The sequence below is a fragment of the Urocitellus parryii genome, chromosome 7, assembly GCF_045843805.1.
Source record: "Urocitellus parryii isolate mUroPar1 chromosome 7, mUroPar1.hap1, whole genome shotgun sequence".
NCBI lineage: Eukaryota > Metazoa > Chordata > Mammalia > Rodentia > Sciuridae > Urocitellus > Urocitellus parryii.
In genome coordinates, this window is record NC_135537.1 from 11,481,956 (window position 1) to 11,503,721 (window position 21,766).

At 47.6% G+C, this 21,766-nt stretch overlaps 1 protein-coding gene across 2 annotated transcripts in view; it reads left to right on the top strand.

Moving 5' to 3' along the window:
* Cyrib (CYFIP related Rac1 interactor B) overlaps positions 1 to 21,766 on the top strand; it is a 144,082-nt gene that overhangs the window by 20,049 nt on the left and 102,267 nt on the right. For both annotated transcript variants that reach the window (XR_013343968.1, XM_077800915.1), the window contains exon 2: positions 12,814 to 12,866. The gene's annotated coding sequence lies outside the window, so the exon portion shown is untranslated. The remainder of the gene's footprint in view (positions 1 to 12,813; positions 12,867 to 21,766) is intronic.

Sequence of the window (21,766 nt, forward strand, 5' to 3'; positions counted from 1 at the left end):
GGCAAGGTAAGGGGTTGGGTGCTGCCTGGGTCCTGTGGCCCGCAGGAGCTTGGTCCTGACGTCACACCTCTGCGGCAGCTCATGAAGCCCATTCTGCTGACCTCTGAATTATAACGTGGACTGTTTTAAGCTGCTAAGTTTGTGATATTTAGCTGCAGAAGCAACATATGAAACTATTGCAAGATACATTTTGTATATCACAAAATCTGCCTGTTTCAAATGTATGATTCAGTGATTTTTGGTTACCTTTTTTTGGGGGGGTGCCAAGGATTGAACCCAGGGGCGCTTAACCATTAAGCCACATATCCAGCCCTCCCTTTCATTTTTTTATTTTGAAATAGGATCTAGCTAAATTGCTCAGGGCCTTGCTAAGTTGCGGGGGCTAACTTTGAACTCCCAATGTAGCCTGATCATATATGGTTTTGGAATATTTTCATCACCCCAGTAAGACCCTCTGTGTCCATGTATAGTTGATTCCTGTTCCTGCCCCTCTCCCCCAGGTAACCACTAGTTGTCTTTTTGCTTCCGTAAGTTTTTCCATGGCTTTGCCTTTGGGGCATTTCCTATGCATGGACTCACGATGTGTGCTCTTGGGCCTGGCTTCTTCTAACTCAGCACAGTATTTCTGTGGTTCCTCCGAATTGTACTTTGCTCCTTTTTATTGTTGCATCATGTCCCACTGTGTGGGAGTTCCTGGCTCTCCTGAGCCTTGGATTCCTTATCTTCAAAAATGGTGGTGACACCCTCCACTGGTTGGAGATATCCCCCAGGGCCCAGCTACTCACTGGTGCAGTGATGGCCACCGGCTCGCTGTCTTTCCATTCCTGCCGCGAGGTGAGCAAAGGAGCAGCCCCAAGTCCAAACTCCAAGCTGGTCCCAGAGTCTGCCTTGCAGGAGGCCTTTCCCTGGGTGACTGTGAAATAAAGCAACACTGAGCAGGGAACGAGCATCCTCATGCCAACTCGCAGGGTCTGGTAGACATTTCTCCAAAGACCCGCCACTGCCCGGTCCACCCGGGACGTGGAGACACTTTTCGTTACCCACCTGCTGCTGCTGACTGTGCTGCTGATGTTGGCAGTGCTTACCTATGGTGCAGAGGGGCAAAGCCACCTGAGGTTAAGGCCTGGAAGGCCCTAGTTATCCTGCCAGTGACGACCCAGACCCCATCTTCAGAGACCCTGCAACACAGAGCCGAGTGGGAAGTACATGGGGAGCTTGTCCGTGGCTTGCATTTTTAAGTGAGTGTGTTAGGGTTCTGATTGAAAGGAGTGAAATGAAGACGGAGGTATTTGTAAAGGTGAGCCAGAAAGGCTGAGAACCTGCCAGCTGTCCTGGCCTCTCTGTCCCCAGCTGCAGGAGAGGGATTTCACTTCTTGGAATCTCAGTTTCTACCTCTGTAAAATCGGAAGGTTTTACCAGAAGATCTCTGAGGCCTGTTTTTGGAAGTAACTCTCCACACATTGCATGTGTCAAAATAGGCTCAGTGTCAAAAGAAGTTTTATTTGTGGACACTGGGTTGAATTTCACTTAAAACAGAATACCCCTCACTTTCATTGACGTAACGGAGGCCGATTTAGCTCGGAGCCTCTGTCTGGGGGAGGTGGGTGTTGGAAAGGCCCTGAGAATCCTGGAGGGGCAGGAGCTGTTTCAGAGGTCCTTCCCCCCTTCATCCCTTCGAGGAGGAGCCAAGGAGTGGGGCTTTGACCCGTGGGGACCAGATGTAGAATGGGAGGGGTCACTCTTGCCTCCAAAGTGCTCCTAGTGCTACCTGGGATGATGAAAACACTGCTCCTCTCTGGTGTCATGCATGTCCCCATGTCAGGAGATGGCAGGACCTCGGTGCTGTCAGGGAATGCTCACAGGTTCCTACACCTGAACTAGAGGCTTGGTGAGAACACAGGCCCTCAGGGTGACGTGTCAGCTGTGTTACAGGAACTTGCATCAGATCTGCAGACTCTGTGGAGCCACTGGAGGGCTTGTGTATTAGAAAAGGTGGCAGGTGGGAGATGGAGTCTGGGGTTCCACAACGGGAGAGGGATGTTCAGGCCTCAAGGCCTGGACCCACCTCCGTGGTGCCATCTGCAAGGCACAAGCCAGACCTGAAATGTGGCCAGGGCAGGAAATGGGGCCTGCTGGCAACAGCAGCCTACCTGACCCACTGAGCTCTGTATTAGTCAGCTCTCTGGGTGGCAAGTGATGGCATCTCAACTCCAGCCAGCCCAAGTTTACTTACCCCCAGGTATGGCTGCTCCAGCACCATCCTGGCCCAGTTTGTCTCCCTTTGCCTCCTGGCTCAGCTTCCCCTCACCTGGCTTCCCAGGTGGCCTCTCCCTTCCAGAAGGCAAGGGGCTGCTGGCAGCGTCGGCTCAGGCTCCTGTCCTCCTACCTTAGCAACCTTGGGTGTGGAATAAAAAGCACCCCTTCCCCAGGGTCTTCAGCCAGAGCACCAGAGAGAGCGTTATTGTCCAGTCAGGGTCACAGGGCTGTTTTGAACTGTTCGTTGGTTCTGGAAGATTCCATGCTATGATTGTCCTCCCGCAGGTAATGTGCCCCTAGAGTACTTGGAGAGGAGGGTCGGGGGTGCCTCGTAGGAAGACTGGGAGCGCTCCCAGGAGGGGCCTGGGGTTGAGGCAGGCCAGATGCAGCTGGGCCTAGGGGGCACAGCCTTGTGTCTCACTGTGCCTGGCCCTGGAGGCTTCTGCCCTAGTGGTGACCTGCACTTGCTGGAGTGAGTAACCTCAGGAAGGGAGATATGGCTGGCTCGGTGACTTGTCCTTGGGTCATTGCCACATGAGCCAGTTGTCCTCCACTGCTGTCTCCCTGCCTCTTCCTTCAGCATTTTTTGGGGTGCTGTTCCACTCTGAACCATTCAGAATCTTGCCCTCTTCCTGCCCCTTACCGTACCCTGCCCAGGGCCAATGGCTGGAGTACTTAACATTGAACTCAGAATACTTGCGGAAGGGGTCTCTGCTGCCTCTGACATTAACTCTTTCCTCCCTGGATGCCAGGGGTCTGGGAGCACAGGGGAGGGCCCCCAGGGACAGGGTTGTCTGGCAGCAGCTCTTTCCAGCCTGTCTGGAGGTATGGCAGTATTTGATCAACTGTGCGGCCACGGCCACGCGGTGTGGGTGGCTGCAAGCCAGGAAGTGCTCAGCGGGGCTGGAGGGCATGCCTCTCCTCTGTCCCTCCCCAGTCCCATGCACCACTTCTGTGGGCCTTTTGCAGAGGATACATGCCATTGGCTCTCCTGAGGTCGTTGAGGAAGTCCAGGGTGGCTGCTTCTCTGGGCTCAGAGGTGTTCAGGATCGACCGCCTTCTCCTGGGAGGTGACAGTAGGCCACCTCGGTCACACTCATCTCTTTGCTCCCAAGTACCCCATCCCTTACCTGCTCTCCCGGGAGCAGTTCAGGTTTATGGGTCTTGGAAAGGGTGCAAATATTTGATTTTAATTAAAGAGGTCTGGAATGGGGAATAGAAAAAGGTTACTTCTCCTTCATTATTTACGGACGGTGGTGGGCGGGGACACAGAATGCCTCCAGCCACATGGTCAGCCAGCATTGCCACTAGGATGAGGACCAGGCGCCCAAGAGGAGGGACCAGGTGAGGGCAGAGGGTCAGCTGGGTAGGGGGCAGGGGATGAGAACTGCAGGTGAGGCTTGCCTGGGCCTGAATCCCGAGTGTGGAGAAGACGGGAGAAGGAGGGCACCTCTCATCCGAATTCGCTTAGTGAAACCACAGATAAGGGACAACTGTAGTCTGGTTTCAGTTACCCTCAGTCAGCCATGGTCCAAATATATATGGAAGTTTGCAGAAATAAGCAATTCAAGTTTTAAATTGCACACAGCTCTGACGAGTGTGTTGGGATCCCTGACGTCCTCCCCTGTCCTGACCAGGATGGGGACTGTTCCTTGGACCCGTGTGTCCACACTGTGTGCTCTGCCTGCCCCTGGCAGTGGAGACAGAGAGAGGCACGCAGGCCACAGTCACATGACTTTTATGACCGTGTATCATTACAAATGTTCTGTGTTATTATTAGTTATCATTGCTGATCTCTCACTGAGCCTGGGAAGGACCTTGTGGGAAGTGTAGTACACAGGGCTCGGTTCTGTCTACAGTTTCGGCACGCGCTGGAGGACGGGGAGCGTATCCCCTGTGGCTGGGGACCCCTGTCATACTTGCCACCTGTGGGTTCTTGGCTCTAGCATCCTTTCCCTTTACTGACCTCAGTCCTCACCAAGCCTTTAGTGCTAAATATTCTAATTCCCATTTTATAGCCAAGCAACCTGAGCCCAGAGAGGTTAAGAAACTTGTTCCAGATCATCCAGCTTCTGCTGGTGAGGTGCCAAATCACTGCTGAAAACCATGGGCCCGGGGGTGGGGGTGGGGGCTGGGGTTGTGGCTCAGTGCTTGTCTAGCATGTGTGAGGCACTGGGTTTGCTTCTCAGCACTGCATATAAAGAAATCAAATAAAGGTCCATTTGAAATTAAAAAATATTTTTTAAAAATCGCTCCTTAAGGCTTTGAGGGCCTGTTAGGGCAGCCTGCCCACTACTTGAGGATGACCAGTGGGGTCCTACCCAGTAGAGCCTGAGAATACAAAAAATAAGATTTTTTCCTGATGGGCAGAGACTGTCTTTTGACTGTAAAAGGGTGGAAAAAAGGTGTGGGGGATGGGAAGGTCAGTGGGCCGCATGGGGGTGTGTAAGAGGAAAGAGAATAAACCCAGGAGCCCAGGGTTCCTGTCCCAGTCCTGCCCCCAGCATCATGTGGCTGTGGGTGAGTCATACCAGCTCTGGAGCTGCTTCCTTCTCAGTGAAATGAGGGTAGCAACCACAATAATGGCATTTATTGTGGGTTTCCTAAGTGCCAGGTGCGCGGAATCGGCTCCTGCCATGCTTTCTGGGTTTGGTGAGGACGCGGAGGTTGTCCCTGCCAGCTCTGCTCCGGAGACACTGGATGGGAAGATCCTGGGGAACCGGGAGGTGCTTTACCAATAGTGGGGGAGGGGGAAGCCACTTGTGCTCGTCTGGCTCAGAGCCCTGCGAGCCATCTGACTGTTGTCCCTACAGCCAGAGGGAGGGAGAGAATCATTAACAACAGGATTCCTTGCCACAGCCCTAAATAGTGCACCTCTCTGTCGGAGGTCCTGCCTGGCTTGGCTGCCAGCAGAGGCACTTCTGCAGCATTCAGTGGGAAAACAGAGTACCCAGCTGGGCGCACCATCACCTGGGAGCTGTCTGCAAACCCTGATGCCCAATTCTGGGGCATAGCATTTTTAAAAAGCTCCCTGGGTGGTTCTGATTGGTGGTTGGCTTCTCTTGGGACCCACTGCCCCTTTTGGCCCAGGGATGTATTAATTAGGGCCTGAGGGGTACCCTAGAGGATGGAGGTGCACAGCTGCTCTGGCTTGCAGACCCTGCCCCGCACCTGGGGCTGGAGGGGCCAGGTGGCCGCCTCTGTACAAGCACCGCAGCACCTCTTAGCAACTGGGTGGAGAGTTTGCCTGAATGCTCTTTCCTCCCTGCCTGGATCCCTGCCCCTGGGGCTTTGTGGGGCCTGCTAAGGGTCACCTGGCACAGGAATTCCACCCAGTGCCCTGTGCTGTGTGGCACCTGCTTTTAAAAATTTATTTTGTTATTTTTATTTGGCAGGGTATTTTAATGATTTTATTAAGATAAATATAATTGATATACAATCAGAAAAATTACATATACTTCATGTATGCATTTTGGCCAGTTTGGACATACGTATGTTCTTTACCTCTATGGTGGTGACCTGGGTACCTTCTGAAGGGACTTGATGATAGCTGGCAGCAGGCTTGGGGACAGAAATCAAGGTGTGGCAAGCCTAGTGGGCAGCCATGAAAATTTAGAACTACAATTTAAAATGGACAGGGATTCTGGAGGTCTGTTCAGAAGGATGCTCATGCAGTCACTTATTTTTTTTAGTTAAGAATCAGGTGTTTTCTAGCGTTGTAACATAAATTTAGCCACTTGTAGGGAAGTCCTATTTCTGGAAGTTCTACTATTGGCCAGCTACTTTCTGAACATTCTTGACAAATAAATTTCAAGGATTGCTGATGAAGAAATTAGCGTCCCTGAGAAGTCCCATGCCCCATTAGTAAACAACCAGGCCCAGACGTGGACCCAGGTCTGCCTGCCTCCCACGATCATCCCCAGGGATTGGCCATCCAGGACTGAAATTCCACATCAGTAAACCAGAGCTGAGCAGTCCCACAGAGTAGCCACTAGCTACTTGGAGCATTTAAGTTTAAATTGGTTACAATAAAATAAAATATTCGGTTCTTCAGTCCCACTAGCCAGACTTCCACTGCTCAGTAGCCACATGTGGGTGCTATGGTGATGGACAGTGGAGGTGTGGACCATCTGCATTAAGGCAGAAGGTTCTGTGGGACAGCACTGAGCATGATTGGCCTGTCATGGCTGACTCCACCACTGAGGTGACCAGCGTGCTGGTTGGGACTGGCATTGCTACACCTGGGAAACTCCTGGCAAATGGGGATGAGATGGACACCAACTTCATTACAATTTCCAAGCCCATGTCACTACTGTTTCCAGTGCCCGGACACAAAAAAGGAATGTGTACCTACTGACTCCAAGTCCAACACCGTTGGAAGAACAGGTGATGGCCTCCTTCATGTTTATGTGAGCAATGCTGAGAGTGAGGGTCACTTGTCCTGGACCCCAAGCTCCCAGTTAGCAGTCTTTCAATGTTCAAAAAGGTTACAATCTTAGAAAAGATAGCATGTGAATAATAGCAGCTCCACTAAGCTTTATCCTGTCAGCGGTTAGCACAACTCAATTATTAAACTAACCCTGGTTATTTTTGAAAACATAAGACAGAGAATTTTTACCCTAGAATTTTTTACCCTAGAAGTAGTCATCCTGTCTCAAAAGGAGTGTGCATGGGATTCGCACATGGGTGGTAAACGTGCTTTGAAAGCCCAAGGTACCCTGTGTGGTTCTGGCATTGGGACGGTAGAAAGTTGTGTTTTAAAACCTGCACACACCTGCACAGAACCTTCCTATTAAACCCTTCACGCTTTAAGGACATTCTTTGGGATTAACTTTGGCTTTGCAGATATCAAGGACACTCCTCAAGTGTCATGCAGGATTGGTAGCTGCAAAGACAGCTAGCACGAGCTGTGATGGGGAATGGAACAGTCTGGAGTGTGCCTCAGGGCCCTTTCCTAGCCCCGTCCTTGGCAAATGATAGGAGTATACAGTGGGTCATGGGATACTTCAGAATACCCCAGCACAAGGTAGAGTCCCTCCAGACGTGTTTATTCCTGGGCTCATCCTTGGTTCTCTGGTCTCTAGGGGTCCTCTGGAGTCTGTCACAGTAGGGTTTCAGATGGTGCGATTTTTCCAACAACAAATCCAAATCAGCCAAGACAAGTTAGAATCACTTGTGTGAGGGCTTCTCCATAACCATCTCACACTAGTAATTTAGTGCTTGGCTGACCAGAATATTAAATGAGACATGAGTTAGAAAGAGAAGGTCTAACATTCAGGTAATGGAAGTGTCTAGCTATTTAACATACCCAGAGGATCAAAACTAAAATTAATACCTCTAGAATACCGATACTGTGGGCCCACCTTGAAAGTACATAGGATCTCATTGAAAGTGTCAAGGCAAAGGTGATCATAGAAAGTGGTCTGTCATTATCAAGCAGAGGAGTTGAGAAGAACCTATTAGGGCTGCCACTTCGATGCTGTGTTTGTGTGCCCTGGTCACCCTGTCTGAACCCAAGTCACCCTGTGTTGCCGTAGCCAGTCTGCATGCTCTCCTGGGTGAGACCCTTGAAGGTGGAGTCTGGAGCACAATGGTCAGTCATGGTATTCTTTTTCAGGGTGCCAAGCCATTGTCCCATGTACGATGGCTTTTTATCTTATTAGGATGTAACATACAGAGACCTGTGAGCCATGCTTGTTTTTGGATATAAGGTTTTAAGTCCAGTTGGTTTACAACATGGAGTTTGGAGAGGACTGTAGAAGATCTGCTGACCATGAGCACCACCACGGGCAGCACATTTTCCCTTGTGCCCACTCCATGCCTGCTCTGCCTGGCACACACCAGGTCAGAGGGTGAGGCAGGAGTCCATTCCCTCGGCAGGGCAGGGAGACCCCTGAAAATGTTCTTTAGTGAAACATTCTCATTGTGAATCAGGAATTGTCTTTCTGGTCTTCCTTCCTTCCTTCCTTCCTTCCTTCCTTCCTTCCTTCCTTCCTTCCTTCCTTCCTTCCTTCCTTCCCTTCCTTCCCTTCCTTCCCTTCCTTCCCTTCCTTCTCAGGACTGAGGGGTGCCGTGGACGTACATAAGACTGTCTTTCCCATTAAGCTCAGGGGGAAGTTGCAGTGAGAGACCCTTTGTGAGGAAGGGCAGAGCTGGTGTTTTCAGGTAACTCTGGAAGAGCTGAGTGTTAACCAGTAGCTGTCTCTGCCCCCCTGGAGTGGGCAGGTGAGTTACCTGTGTGTGTGTATGTGTGTGTGTGAGGGGGTTACTTGTGCTATTTTCCCATGAAAATGTGAAGAGGAACTGATTTGCATACAAGCCTGTTTCGGTTCCCAGGGGCACGGTGCGTTCTCCTCATTTTGCATGTTCCTGCTGAGTTCTGTCCTAATAGGGTGAACAAAGTTTCGGTCCAGTTTAGAAAAATGACCATGAATTAAAACAATTCTGAATACTCATTATAAATGGCTAATGTTTATGGCCTCTTTATTCTTTATTAGCCACTGTTCTGAGGGACAGTTTTATTAAATAAAATGATTCATGGTTGTTGGAAATATTAGAGTACTTGTAATTGAATGGGATTATGGGTATACATTTGTAATTTTATTAACAGGGACAGAATGCATTACGGTAAAGAAAAAAATAACAAGTAGTAAACAAGCCAATAAAATTACAAGATGAATTCACCGAGGGGAAGGTGTAATTATTTGAATTATATTTTCTTGTTTAATTAACATTTATTGTCTTCTGGGGAACAGGCCCTATTGGGTACTTTCAGATCTGCTATTTTATTTAATTACAAAGAGTTTGCCACTTCCAGATAAGATTTCCCATGGGCTTCCTTTGACTAATGAGTTACCCAAGCCTGTGCTTCTTGGTCCTGGCTGCCCAGGAGAATCACCTGGGGAGCCTTAGAGACATCTGCAGCTGGGGTTCATCCTCTGAGAGTCTGTTTGCCTGTGCAGGGTTGGTACCTTGTGAGAGTGTTTTAAAACTCGGCTCAAGCCAGAGATGTCATTTCACTTGCAGAAAAAATATTGACTTAAACTTTTCAGCAATAGGCAATGGTTGTGAACTTGAATAGTGTTTTCTGTGCCTGGGGGAATAAGCAGGACACCTATTTTCCTTTGCTTGTGTCTTTTTTTTTAAGTATTTATTTTTTAGTTGTAGTTGGACACAATATATTTTATTTTTATGTGGTGCTGAGGATTGGACCCAGGGCCTCGCGTGTGGGCTAGGCGAGTGCTCTACCACTGAACCCCAACCCCAGTCTCCTGCCCGTATCTTCTTAAGTGGGAAGTGTCGTAAGAATTGTGGAATGAAGCAGGCTACAAAGAGCTGCTCTAAAGGTTTCAAACCCAGAATTTCCAGGTGTGTTTAATTTGTGGCCTGGGTTTTGCTCTGTGGTGTTTATATCAGAAACATTACGCTAGTGACTTGCCTCAAAAGAAGGTTATTGTTGTTCATTAGTTTTAAAGAAAACAGGACCTATTTAAGGACCTTCTGTACTAAAGTCCTTCTGTACTAAAGGTGATTCCTTTTAATGGAATACATACATATGGACAGACTACACGAATGTGAATAAAAACGCTCAGGAGGACATAGAATTGTAAGGAACTCTTTTCTTTTGGTCGTGAGATCATGGGTAGAATGTCTTCTTTAAACTCCATTGTAGGGAAGTTGCTTCACAGTGAACTTGGAAAGAAAAAAAAAACCAAGTAAGTGGTTCGGAAGGCTCAGCTTCTCTTTAAAAATCATTCTGGCTTTAGATCACAGAGAATTAACTCTAAGAATGATTTATAATAAGAAATATATTCAGTTCTTTTATAAATGACCAAAAAAACCTTGGTCATCTTCATAAACAGATTTGATTCAGTGGGGACATTTAGTCCTTCCTGGAAAGCCTGAGGCTCCAGGTGTGGTGTGGCTGGGAACTGAAAATGGTTGTCAGTTTTCAGATCTCAAGGCTCAGTGTCCTAGGGAGCACCTGGAGGTAGAGTGCTGGGCTGGTGATCCAGCCTCCTAGGAGCTGTCCCCATGTGCTCTGGGTGAATGCTTCCTGAGGGAAAAGGACCTAGGAGCCGTTCTGTAGGCATTTCGAGGATCTGCTGTGTGTCAGGCATAGCGCAGGCAGAGGGCACAGACACTGGTTCCACCAAAACCCGCAGCAGCCTTCAGGTATCCTGACACAGATTCCAGCCTTCTTCAGCTGAAAGAGGGAGTGGCTGAGAGGCTGATTGTGTGAAGGAGCCCTGGGTGGTTTAAAGAATCACATGATAATAGAGGATGCTCTCTCCTTTGAATTCCAAGAGGACAAGGAGGAGGAAGGACCAGGGTTGATAGGGGATGGTTGGGACCCTCCACTTGTGCCCCAGAGCAGACTCCAGCCTTCAGCATGCCAGTGACAGGGTTCCGGGGGAAGAGGCCCCAGGTTATGGAGGACCACAGAATCGGCTCTGAGGCTGGGAAGGGCCCTAGGGGGCCACCTGGTTCCCTTGGCATGTCCACCCTCCTGCACATCCAGTCTTCTCTGTTTCCACCTCCCGTGCTTGACCAGGTGACAGAGTGACCTGTGCAGGTACCCCGAATGCTGCTTCGATTCCACTTGCCTCTGGCCAATTCTAATTTGTCTCTTCGTCACTTTCTTCATGTTCCTGGGGCCGTCTGTCTTAAGTTCCCCATCACTGTTCACCCTTGCTGAGCTCATGGGTTACCCCCTTCTGTGGTCACTGTGCACCTGTCCTCACCCTTCTGGTTGTTTTACCTTCTGGGTTGTAACTGCTTGTCCACCTGCGGTTGCTCCGACTGATCTCTGAGAGCGGGGAAGGCACTGTGCCTGAAATTACTCCAGGGCCACAGCTTGGCACACAGAGGGCACTCGGGAGCTCTGTGTGTGGAGTGAACATGAGTCCTTGCTCTATAGCAGAGGACACTGGGGCTCAGAGAGGCTAGGGGGCTTGCTTGGAGTCCAGCAGCTCTGGAGCCCACGGTAGGAGTCCGCAGAGGAGACAGGAGGTGGTTTCTAGGGCCACATCCAGGTTCTCTCTGCCCCTCTCTTGTAAGGGAAAGACAGGTGCCCTTGTTTGGAAATGCCCACCCTGCTTCTTCCAGAGCCATTCTTTGTGTCGTGGGTCTGTTTCCAAGTGGCACAGTGTTCCTAAAAACCAAGCAAGGTAGGAGTTCTGTGAGTTGTGTGCTTTTTCTAATTTCTAGGACTTTGCTGAAGGCCCTAATATTTTTCCCAAGTTAACTATTTGTCCCCATTTCCCATTTTGTCAGTCTAGTCCAAGTAGCAGAGAGAAGGAAAGCTCATCCTTACAGTGACAGGCGCGCGTCTGTAGCAAGAGGAATCAGGAGAACTGTCGTCCTGGGATGGGGCATGTGTGTGTGTGTGTGTGTGTGCATGCATGTAGCGTGACACACATGTGTGGCGTGTTTGTGGTGTGTGTGCATGTGTGTTCCTGGTGATCCATGTACGTGTGTGATGGGGTTCCTGGCATGTGTGGGATGTGTGCTACATATGAATGGCGTGTGGTGTGTGACATGTGATGTACATGTGCGGATATGTCCATGGCGTGTGCACCCATCGGAAGACACGGCTCGTGAGCACGGCAGGTGGCTCTTCTCTGGCCCCTGAGCCCCGGGGTCGGGTCGGGTGGCTGCTGTTTTAAGGGAGTGTTCAACCCCCAGGACAGCAACCGCAGAAGCACTGTGCTGGCAAAGCAGCAGAGGTGGCAGAAACCACCAGCAGAAGGTGGCTCCCACGGCAGTGAGACCTGGCCCCCAACCTTTTGTGAATAGAATGCGCTGGTTAAGTGGCTTCCGGTAGCTTCAGCACCCAGTGAAAAGCAAAACGAAACTCCAGGGCCACCACACATTGAATCAAAATAGAGGCCAGGAAAAGGCCTGTGTTTCAGTCCTTCCGGTGACCGGGCTGTCCAGACTGCAGGCTTTGCCCCGCTTTCCTGGCTCAGTGTGGTGCATGCATCCAGTGGGATGTTGTTTAACTCTGGCTTTTCTGAAAACTCTCTTTAATTCATAAACGTTTGCTGCTGCAAGAGATTTGGGGGGGGGTGACAAAGCTGGTGTCATGTACAGGTTTGCTCTCCTTTCTCTGCAAAGTAGAAAACTAAAACAGGAAGTGATTCAGGGGCACAAAGGCTGAGCTTTCTGCTGGGACCAGGACATGCTGCTGCAGTCTCCAGTTCCAGTGTTTTCCCTCAGAATTTGTAATCTCAAAGGACAGACGGACCCCCTTCTCTGCCTCTGGGGCAACACTGTCCTGCAGTGGTAGGAGTTTGGTTTGGGTCTCTGCTCTTGTTGTGCAACCTTTAGCAAGTTGCTTAACTTCTCTGAATCATCATTTCTTTATTTGTAATACCCATGATTGTTTTGAGTATTACATGAAACTAGTGTCCAAAGAACCCGTAACAGTCTGTAAAATGCTACTTGGACTTGTTATTCCCAGTGTATCTGGTTTAGGGAAAAGGAACAGTGACCAGAACTTACTGGGAGCTGTGTGCGTTGTAACTTGTTAAATCCTCTGTAACTCTTTTACAGGAGAAGGCACTGAGGCCCGGAGTTGGAGTCATTCGTTCAAGGTTACCACGTTGGTAAGTAACAGAGTTGGGGTGTGACTGTGGCCTTGTGGCCTCCAAGCCTGGGCTCTTCCTCACTTCACCCAGGAGGAGTTCAAGCGGTGGGTGGCTGTGGCCTGGGGGTGGGTGTGAGTTCAGCAGCAGCAAGAGCCTGTGCCTCTTCAAGTCAGAACACACACCTTCTTCCATTGGCTCTGTGGATCTCTCTTGTGATTATCAGATCCGATTTTTATTCTAAATAACTATAATTTTGGAGGGAAGGTGACATTTCCATCCTTCCTATTGTCCATATTGAGAGTAGTAGGTCATACTTATGCCTTTTTTTTCTGGATGTGGGCTCTGTGCTAAGCACTACACAGGAACTGAGCCTAAGAGCAGCCCTACAAAGTTGAGGTTCGAAGAAGGAAAGTCCCTTGCCCAAGGTCACTGTGTTAGGACACAGTGGAGGCTGTCTTCAACCACTGTGGTCTTGTCACACCAGAGGCCCTTGTGGAAGACCACGAGGCTCCATGAGCCTCTCTTGGAGCCTGGGTGCCCTGGCACTTCTGGCCTGTCTCTTCTTTTCTGGCCTAGTCTCCTCACTGCCCTCCATGTGGCCTGCTGGCCTTGGGTGAGACTTCACCATAGGATGGAGACGCTTGACCGAAAGCCTGGTGGCACTCTGCTAGGGCATGCGACTTGGATTTGAGTGGAGCTATACATCCTGTAGAGCGCGCCGAACTTAATCACACAGCTTGAGGAATTTTTAACACGTTGCAGCCCTCTAGCCACCCCTAAGCCAGGGTATTCTGTACGCCCATCCTGCCAGGAAGATCCCCCGATTCCCTTGGCTGTTAATTTTGCCTAAGAGATAATCATGATTCTGACTCTGTCATCATAGATTCATGTTTCTAATTTATCAAGATCCAAACCTACCTGCTCGACCAAAACAAAACCAAGTACAAGTAAAAACAACGCTTTGACGGCGTGGGGGACCCTGTCATTCCACCCGATGGGTGTCTCTCTTGGAGTGTGTGTGAATGGGGGCCACGGTCTGCCGTGGCCTGGGTTCATCTCTCTTCCCGCGGTTATTTGAGAGTGTGAGCATCTTGTGCCACCGAGTGTTTCTCATATTTATAGATGGTAACTATCCCACAACATGGCCCTAAATCTGAGCCAGCCCTTTCATGTGGTGCTCCACCCGAGAAACCAAATCCTGCTGGAGGAAGAACTGGCATCATTGGACCTCATGAGAGATGGTTTGTCCGTCTCCAATGCAAGACCTTATTGTGGGACTTTCAGGAGGATTTTGGACTCTTTAATTTTCATATTTAGACCCTAATCCTCGAACTAGATGCAGTTTTAATGCAGACAAAACTCAAGTGTGGGTAAATGTTTATATTGGATTTGGTGACTTAGAAGCCTCTGGGAAATGGGGGACCAAGGTGATTTACATGAATCTTTCCTGGTACAAATGCACAGTGGATGAAGATATGAGAATTCTATCCAGGGGAGCTTGAGAAAAAAGAAAATCCACTAGTGTCAAAGATGAAGAGAGAAATGGAAGCCCAGTGGTGGCATGTGGGCCAAAGCTGTGACCATTCCTGGGGCTTTTACATCCAGGTTGAGGCCCACAAGTCTGGAGGCTGAGGTCTTAATACCCAGTGGGTCTAGAAATGAGGTCTGGGCTCAAGGTATAATTAAATGCTCCGGAGCCTTGAAGGTCTCATCTCTTCATGATAAGACTCTAGAAAAATTCCACTGACTGGAAATTTACCTTGAGTTGAAAAATGTCAGCAATGAGAAGTTAAAAACCTGGCATTGAACCCTATGTAGTTGTAGAATATGTGTGGATATTTGTATATGGATATATGTGTGTGTGTGTGTGTGTGTGTGTGTGTGTGTGTGTGTGTGTGTATGAACCCAGGAACTTACACTTGCACCTGCTAGGTGAATACCCTACCACTGAACTAAATCTTCAGCCCTTTTTATTTTATTTTATTTTGAGACAGAGCCTTGATATGTTCTCCAGGCTGACCTTGAACTTACGATTTTCTTGCCTCCTCCCAAGTCACTGAGATTACAGGTGTGCATCACCACACCTGGTGTGGAACCTATATCTTTCTACCTGAGCAGTTAACCCTAGTAAGTGGTCTAATACTATAGAATCCCCTAAAACCAACACAAAATCACTCCATAGGTATATTTGAATAATCTATACCCAATGGAACTCCCACAGGAAAAACTAACTTTTCTGAAGATGAGTCTACAATTGAAAACTAAAAATTAGGAAACCAAGCATTCCAACTTGGATATATTAGAACATTCTAAGAGAGACTATAAAGTAGTATATTTAAAATAATTAAGGAAAAACAGTGAACTGGTATGGTGGTGCACGCCTGTAATCCTAGCTTCTTGGGAAACGGAGGCAGGAGATCATAGTTTGATGCCAGCCTTGGCATTTAGCAAGACTCTGTCTCAAAATTTAAAAAATAAAAAGGATTGGGATGTAATTCACTGGTAGAGCTCTTGCCTTGCATACATGAGACCATGGGTTTGATCCCCAGCAATGCCAAAACAATAAAAAAGGAATAATGATACCAAAGAGGTAAAGAGTTGTGAAAAAAAGAGTATTAGAAAAGAAACCAAATTGAAGTGAGAAATAATATAATTAAAATCTAACCAAAGTTCAATGAAAGACTAAACATAGCTAAAGAGAGAATTAGTAAACTGGAAGGTAATATTAACAGTTAACTTTTATTAAGTATATGGTATGTGCCAGATACCATTCTGCATACTTTACTCAATCCTCAGTACAAAATTATGAGGAGGCAGTGTCATTATCATCTGTTTTATAGATGAAGAAATTACGGCACTTGCCCAAGATAAGTGATAGAGCTGGACTGTTTAATGTAGCTTTGAGCCTGCGCTTGCAATCACTACACCACAAGAAATCAGCAGGAAATCAGCAGTAAATAATAAAGAGATGGAAATATGAAAGGATAGAAAAGAAGCATAGAAGATACTACTTAAGTCTATATACAGGGACTAACGGAGAGGTAGTATAGAAAACACAGGGCTTAGATGGCCTTTGAGATTTCTTCCTGTCATTAGGTTTTAAGAATTTGTGACGAGGTGGGGCACGGGGGGTCACTGGGATTATGACTCATTGATAGAGAACTTACCTGGCACATGTGAGGCACTGGGTTTGATTTCAGCACCACATAAAAATAAGTAAATAAAGGTATTGTGTCCATCTACAACTAAAAAATATTTTTTTTAAAAAAGGAATTTGTAACCAGGTCAGCAACAAAGGCAGAATACTCAGTGAAGGATGGTATATCCTCAGTTTCCCCTGTAGTATGCATTGATATGCTGGTAAATATTCAAAGCAGACTCTCTGGGGAAAAAGTCCTGATCAGTAGCAGTTGCTGATTCCTGCTGGTGTCCATACTTCCACAAGAAGATGTACCCTCTGACCCTGCAGTTCTATATCAAGGATCGTATGACCTATGTCTTATGATTTTTTTTAGTTATCACGTGTGTGAAGGTGTGTGTGATGTTTATTCATCATCTGGAAGAGTGAGACTCTGGGAGCAACTTAAATAGACATCAGTAGAGAACTGACTAAATGTATATCATTAAAGTAGAACGCTGTGCTACTGTTCAAAGTAGTTAGTGTCCTATATCTGAAGAACGAATGGTTTCCAGGATATGCACTTAAGCAAAAAAAAAAAAAAAAAAGTCAATGTGTAGCTGATGTGGTGGCACACTCCTGTATTCCCAGTGACTTAGAAGGCTAAGGCAGGAGGATTGCAAGTGTGCCCTAAGCAACTTAGTGAGACTCTGACTCAAAAATAAAAAAATAAAATGGGCTGGGAATATGGCTCAGTGGTAAAGTGCCTGTGGGTTCAATTCCCAGTTTTAAAAAAAAAGTCATTGTATAGAAAAGGATGTGTGGTATGCGGTCACATGTGCAAAAAGAGGGGTATAAGTGCTTTTACACACCTCACCCCACACAGACACAGACACATGGTTGATTATGCCTAGACTATAGATGGAAAGAGACTTAAAAAAGAAAGAAAGGTGTTTGGGGGACCTCACACTTCCTAGAGAAAGGTTAGGGGATTATGGACTGAGGTGGACAGAAGTCTTTTGACTATACATCTTTTTTTTTTGGTGTGGGGGGGACATTTATTTTCCCAGTACTGGGGGCTTGAACCCAAGGCTTGGCACATTTTATTTTGGAAGTTTTTTTTTTTTTTTTTTTTTTTTTTTTTGTGTGTGTGTGTTTTAAAGCATATAGTAGTTTTTGCATTAAAACTAAATTGGTTAAAATTGCTTGGTTGGGGGTCTTTACCATGAAAGCCCTTCCTTCTTTAGAGGGGGTTAGCAGGGCTTCTGGGTGGAGCCTCTAACCCACAATGGGAAACCGGCATTTAGTGAGCTGGGGCCAAGCCCCAGGCACATCCCAGTGCTGTCTGGCTTAGTCTTCAGTCGCCCAAAGGGCTGTCGGTCTCTTGGTTGCCTGGCCGATGAGCAATAATGGTGAACTTCATTTTCAAGGAGATGGGAAGAAAGTAGTTATGCAAGGTCCTGGGATGTGAGCAGAGGAAGTGCAGTTCCAGAATGTCCTGGGGGAGTTTCAGAAGCAAAGGTGATGCGGCTGTGTGGTAGGGGACGGGCAAGGCACCCCAAGACAGCAGGAGACCATTTTATTTGGCTGCAGCCAGGTTCAGAGGACACCGCTTTCGTTGTAATCAATGAATCCCCTGAACCCCGAGTTCAGGGAGTTTCAGAACTTTATACCCTGCATGTAAGGAGAGGGGCTCAGAAGTTCACAGTCTGAAGAAGTTCACCTAAAAGCAGCTTTTTCTTTCACTGTTCAGGGCAAGTTAACCCTTCAAGGGCAACACCTGAGAAGCGGGGAGCTGCTTCTCCCCTTTCTTTCCGCCCCTGCCAGCCGTTACCAGGGGGCCCAATGGGTAACTTCTCTTATCTTAGAAATGTAGACATCTCTGTGAAGCCCAGCTCAAGGCCAGAGGCCTTGCTAAAGGTTCTGACTTTTTTTTTTTTTAAATCAATTTTTGCACTTGCAAACACACTTCTACAAATGACCATACTGGATAATGTTTGTGAAAATCAAGTGAAGGGGCGTCCAGCACCTGGAGTGCTGGTTTCTTCCCAGCCAGTGGCCAAGTAATAGAGCCACAGGAAAACAGGAAGTTTACCTGCATTGAACTCCTCTGTAGAGACTCTTTGGCTGATAGTCCTAAAATCAGTTACGGTGAAGATTTCTGGAGAAGTTTGGTTAAGATTTTCTGTGGGGGAGGAGGGGGTGCCACTACAGCTGCCGCTAGCAATCTGAGGTATCCAGGAGGCAGCTCAAGCCTCCCTACCTCCTGCCGCTGGTCTTGGCACCTCCCCTGGAACCACATGCAAGGATTCTGTCACTATTCATTCTTCCAACTGTAAGATTCTTTGCTCTGGAAAGTTGGAGCTCTTTCTGGAACAAATGGCCCCCCAGTGTGTTCAGAAAACAAGAAGCAAGGAGAATGTGTCCCGCAGTGTCCCCCTTTTCTGACTCAGTTTTTATCTTCCCAGTTCTGTTGAGGACGCGTCATCAAAGTTCCCAGAGACAATTAACTTCCATTCACTGAAAAAGAGTGACCTTTAGGACTTTTCCAGAGCAAATAGATGTTCCCAGAAGAGCTTGTGTTGTTGCTGTTGTTGTCCACGGTAGGCCACGTGCCCAGCCGCCACCAGGTGTTTTCTAGAACACAGGTCTCCTCCTGCCCTCGTCTGTCCTGTTGTCATTTGGACATGAACTCAGGAAGTGGGTCATTCATCTGGAAGGGCTGTTTTTATGACGCTGCTCTAGTTTGATCACCGTAGTCCAAGTGGGCAGGAGAATGGGAAAGACGAGACTCAGCCTCACAGAAGCTGAGGGGTCTGCGACTGGTGTCGTGTGGTCTGCAGCAATCCCATGAAGTTCTCCAAAGTGAGGGTCGTTTGACCTTAGCACTTTGCTGGTCTCCAGATAGTCATTTTGTGCTGGAGTTTCATTGCCCTTCTGCCGCAGGGGATGCCGTGGTTTTAGTTCACTGGAAGGTGAATGTGAATCTGCCGTGGTTTCTGACTCCCCCAGATTCTGTCTTGGGCGTCTGAGCCGTGGTGGAGAGTGTGCCCTGGGAGGCCTGCCCTCAGGCCCCTTCCTGTGCTCCCGCTGCACTCTGTGGATTTTAATTGGAGTGATCACTCCACTGGCCTCCCATGCTGCCAGTGGTGTGTGGCTGTCTCTGTATCAGACAGCCGGGGCCTGGGCGGCTGGTGGGGCTTATCTGGCCTCATCTGTGCATGTCACAGCCCTTCAGGTTTCATGAGTCAGGATTCTTTCCATCTCCAAACAGAACCCCAACCCGAACTGGTTTCTGTAGAAGAGGAATTTTGTTGGTTTATTTAATTGAAAAAATCTAGAGATGGAATTTAAGGCATGGAAAACCCAAGGCTTAAACAGTTGTTACTCAGCTTTACACAGTTTTTCACCAGCTCTCAGTGCTGCCTAGATTTCATTTTTGGATTGTGGTATAAGATGGCTGTTAGCAATTCCAGCAGTTCCACTTTCTCAATAGTTCAACCCAAGTCTCAGATTCGAGTGTCGCTATTTTTGATTGGTCTTTCTTGGGTAACGTGCACATCCCTGAACCAATCCCTGTGGTGAGATGGAGGCAATTCTCTGACTGGCCTTCTTGGATCAATTGTCTACCCCTTGAAGAAGCTAGGCTGGGGTCTACACGTCCTGGGGTACAAGGACTGAGAAAGGGGAGCCGGGTGTAACCCAAGCCAGTCCAGGAACCATTTGTGAATGGTGGGTAGGCAAAAGAAAGGAGGTCCAATAGAGTAGGTTTTTAATCAGTGTTTACTCGATGAATGAATTAACAGATGAATGAGCAACCTGGAGCTTGCTGCTGATTCTGTGAGCTGGTTACACAATACTCCGAGTGGGGTTTTAACAGATGGAGCCTTTACAGAGAGGAGAGAGAGAAGGGAGCCCTGAAATCAAGTCATTAAATTAGTGGAAATATTTAGCAAGAAGCAGGAGACGGATATGTGGTAGCTGATTCCAGATGTCTGAAGGGCCTTCATAGAGAAGGAACGTTTGCCATTTCCCTACTTCATGGCAGAGGCACAGGTTAGAGACTTTAATGTTATCACCTCACTTTTATTTTTATTAGACAATCAATTCACGTTGAGTGTAGAAAATCCAAAAATGCCCAAGAAAGAGAAAAATGAAAATTTTACCACCTAGGGCTAATTGCTATGAATATTTTGATATGTAGACTTCCAATCTTTCTTCTCTAGAGTTGCATTTTCAAACATTCTTATTTAATTGTGTGTGTGGTGATGGGGATTGAACGCTTGGCCTTGTGTACCAACTGAGCTATATCCCCAACCCTCTTACTTCGTTTTGATAATAGTGTTTGTCAGAGAAAAAAAAAACAAACAAACTGTGGCTCAGAGAATTTAGGAATTCGCCTGAGGTCCAAGACCTAGGCACTGATAGGGTTAGAATTCAGAGCCCTCTCCCTTTCTAGTCTGTGATTTAACTGCTGCACAGCCAGGAGGCTACTCAATATCAGGGTTTCCCTCGAGTTCCATGCTGAGAATCTTGGTTTTATCACTGGTTGTATGTCCACTCACTCACCTTCATTCATTTACTCAGGACTTTTCACCAGGTGCTTTCTGGGTGCCAGGTGACAGCCTCTTTTGCCTTTTGGTTTTGTTGTCAGACGCCCTTCTTTTATGGCTTTATGGCAGCCCTACAGGAAGGAGCTACCATCTCTCCCCAGAGACATGGAACAATATTTCTGAGCTTCGCTGTGATTGGACCATCTCAGGGCATGTGTCTATCCCTCAGCCAATGATGGTGAACCATGGGGTAGCGCTGATTGGTTTAGATCATTCAGGATCTCCCTCCAGACCAGGAGGTGAAGTTGTCCTGACTGAGGGGTACTGGTTGATGTGGGGAAGGGAGTAGATGTTGACAGAGGCTGGGACAACCTCTCGGTGGTGGTTGAACGTGCTGGGACCAGCCAACAAGGTAAGGCGTTTTCTCTTTCCATAGGACACTCACCTTCTTAGTACACGAAGGTCACATTCCTGGAAGGCCAGGCACTTTCCTGTATTTGCACACTTAGTTCTTAGAGCATCCCTGTCAAGTAGGTGGCCGTTTCCATTTGGCAGGGGAGGAAACAAGTTCAGAGAGGTTAGGCTGCTGCTGGCAGCCCCTCTCCTAGGAAGCTGGAGAGCGGTGTCTCTGGGATGGTTGTTGGGGAAGTAGATTGTTAATACAGATCCTGAAAAGATCTGTCTAATGACTTCCATGATCAGCAGGACCTTGGGAATAGTTACTGCTTTTCATTTTAAGATTTTACTAGGGAAATCCTGCCTGCTCTTTTTCTTTAACCAACTATGGATGGGAGGAAAACTCTCTCAGGTTTAGGTAGGCAACGGGTAATTGAATGAGCTTCTAAGAAAAGCAGAACCATTGTCAGCAAACAATGCTCACAAGAGATGGTTGCATCAGATACTTTTATAAAAATGGCTTCTCTCTCCTTTTGACTTTTCTGCCTGAGGCTGCCATTAGCTTTTAAGGCAGTAGAGTAACTATTATGTAATTATATATAACGCTTCTTTCCCTTGGGCCCAAGTTAGCTTGTGCCTTCGAAAAACAGATTACCTTTTTTTTTTTCTTCCCCTTGCAAAGAGTTTACATAAAGCTAGTCTGATTCTTAAATTAAAATGCTAAAATGAGGACAAACAAGCTGGGTTTTCTGGTTTTCTCCAGACTCTGCAGAGACGTAAAATCCCACAGGGCAGATAGATGATTTGCTGAAAGTTGTGTTCTGGTGGCAGAATGTGCTGCCACTGCGCCT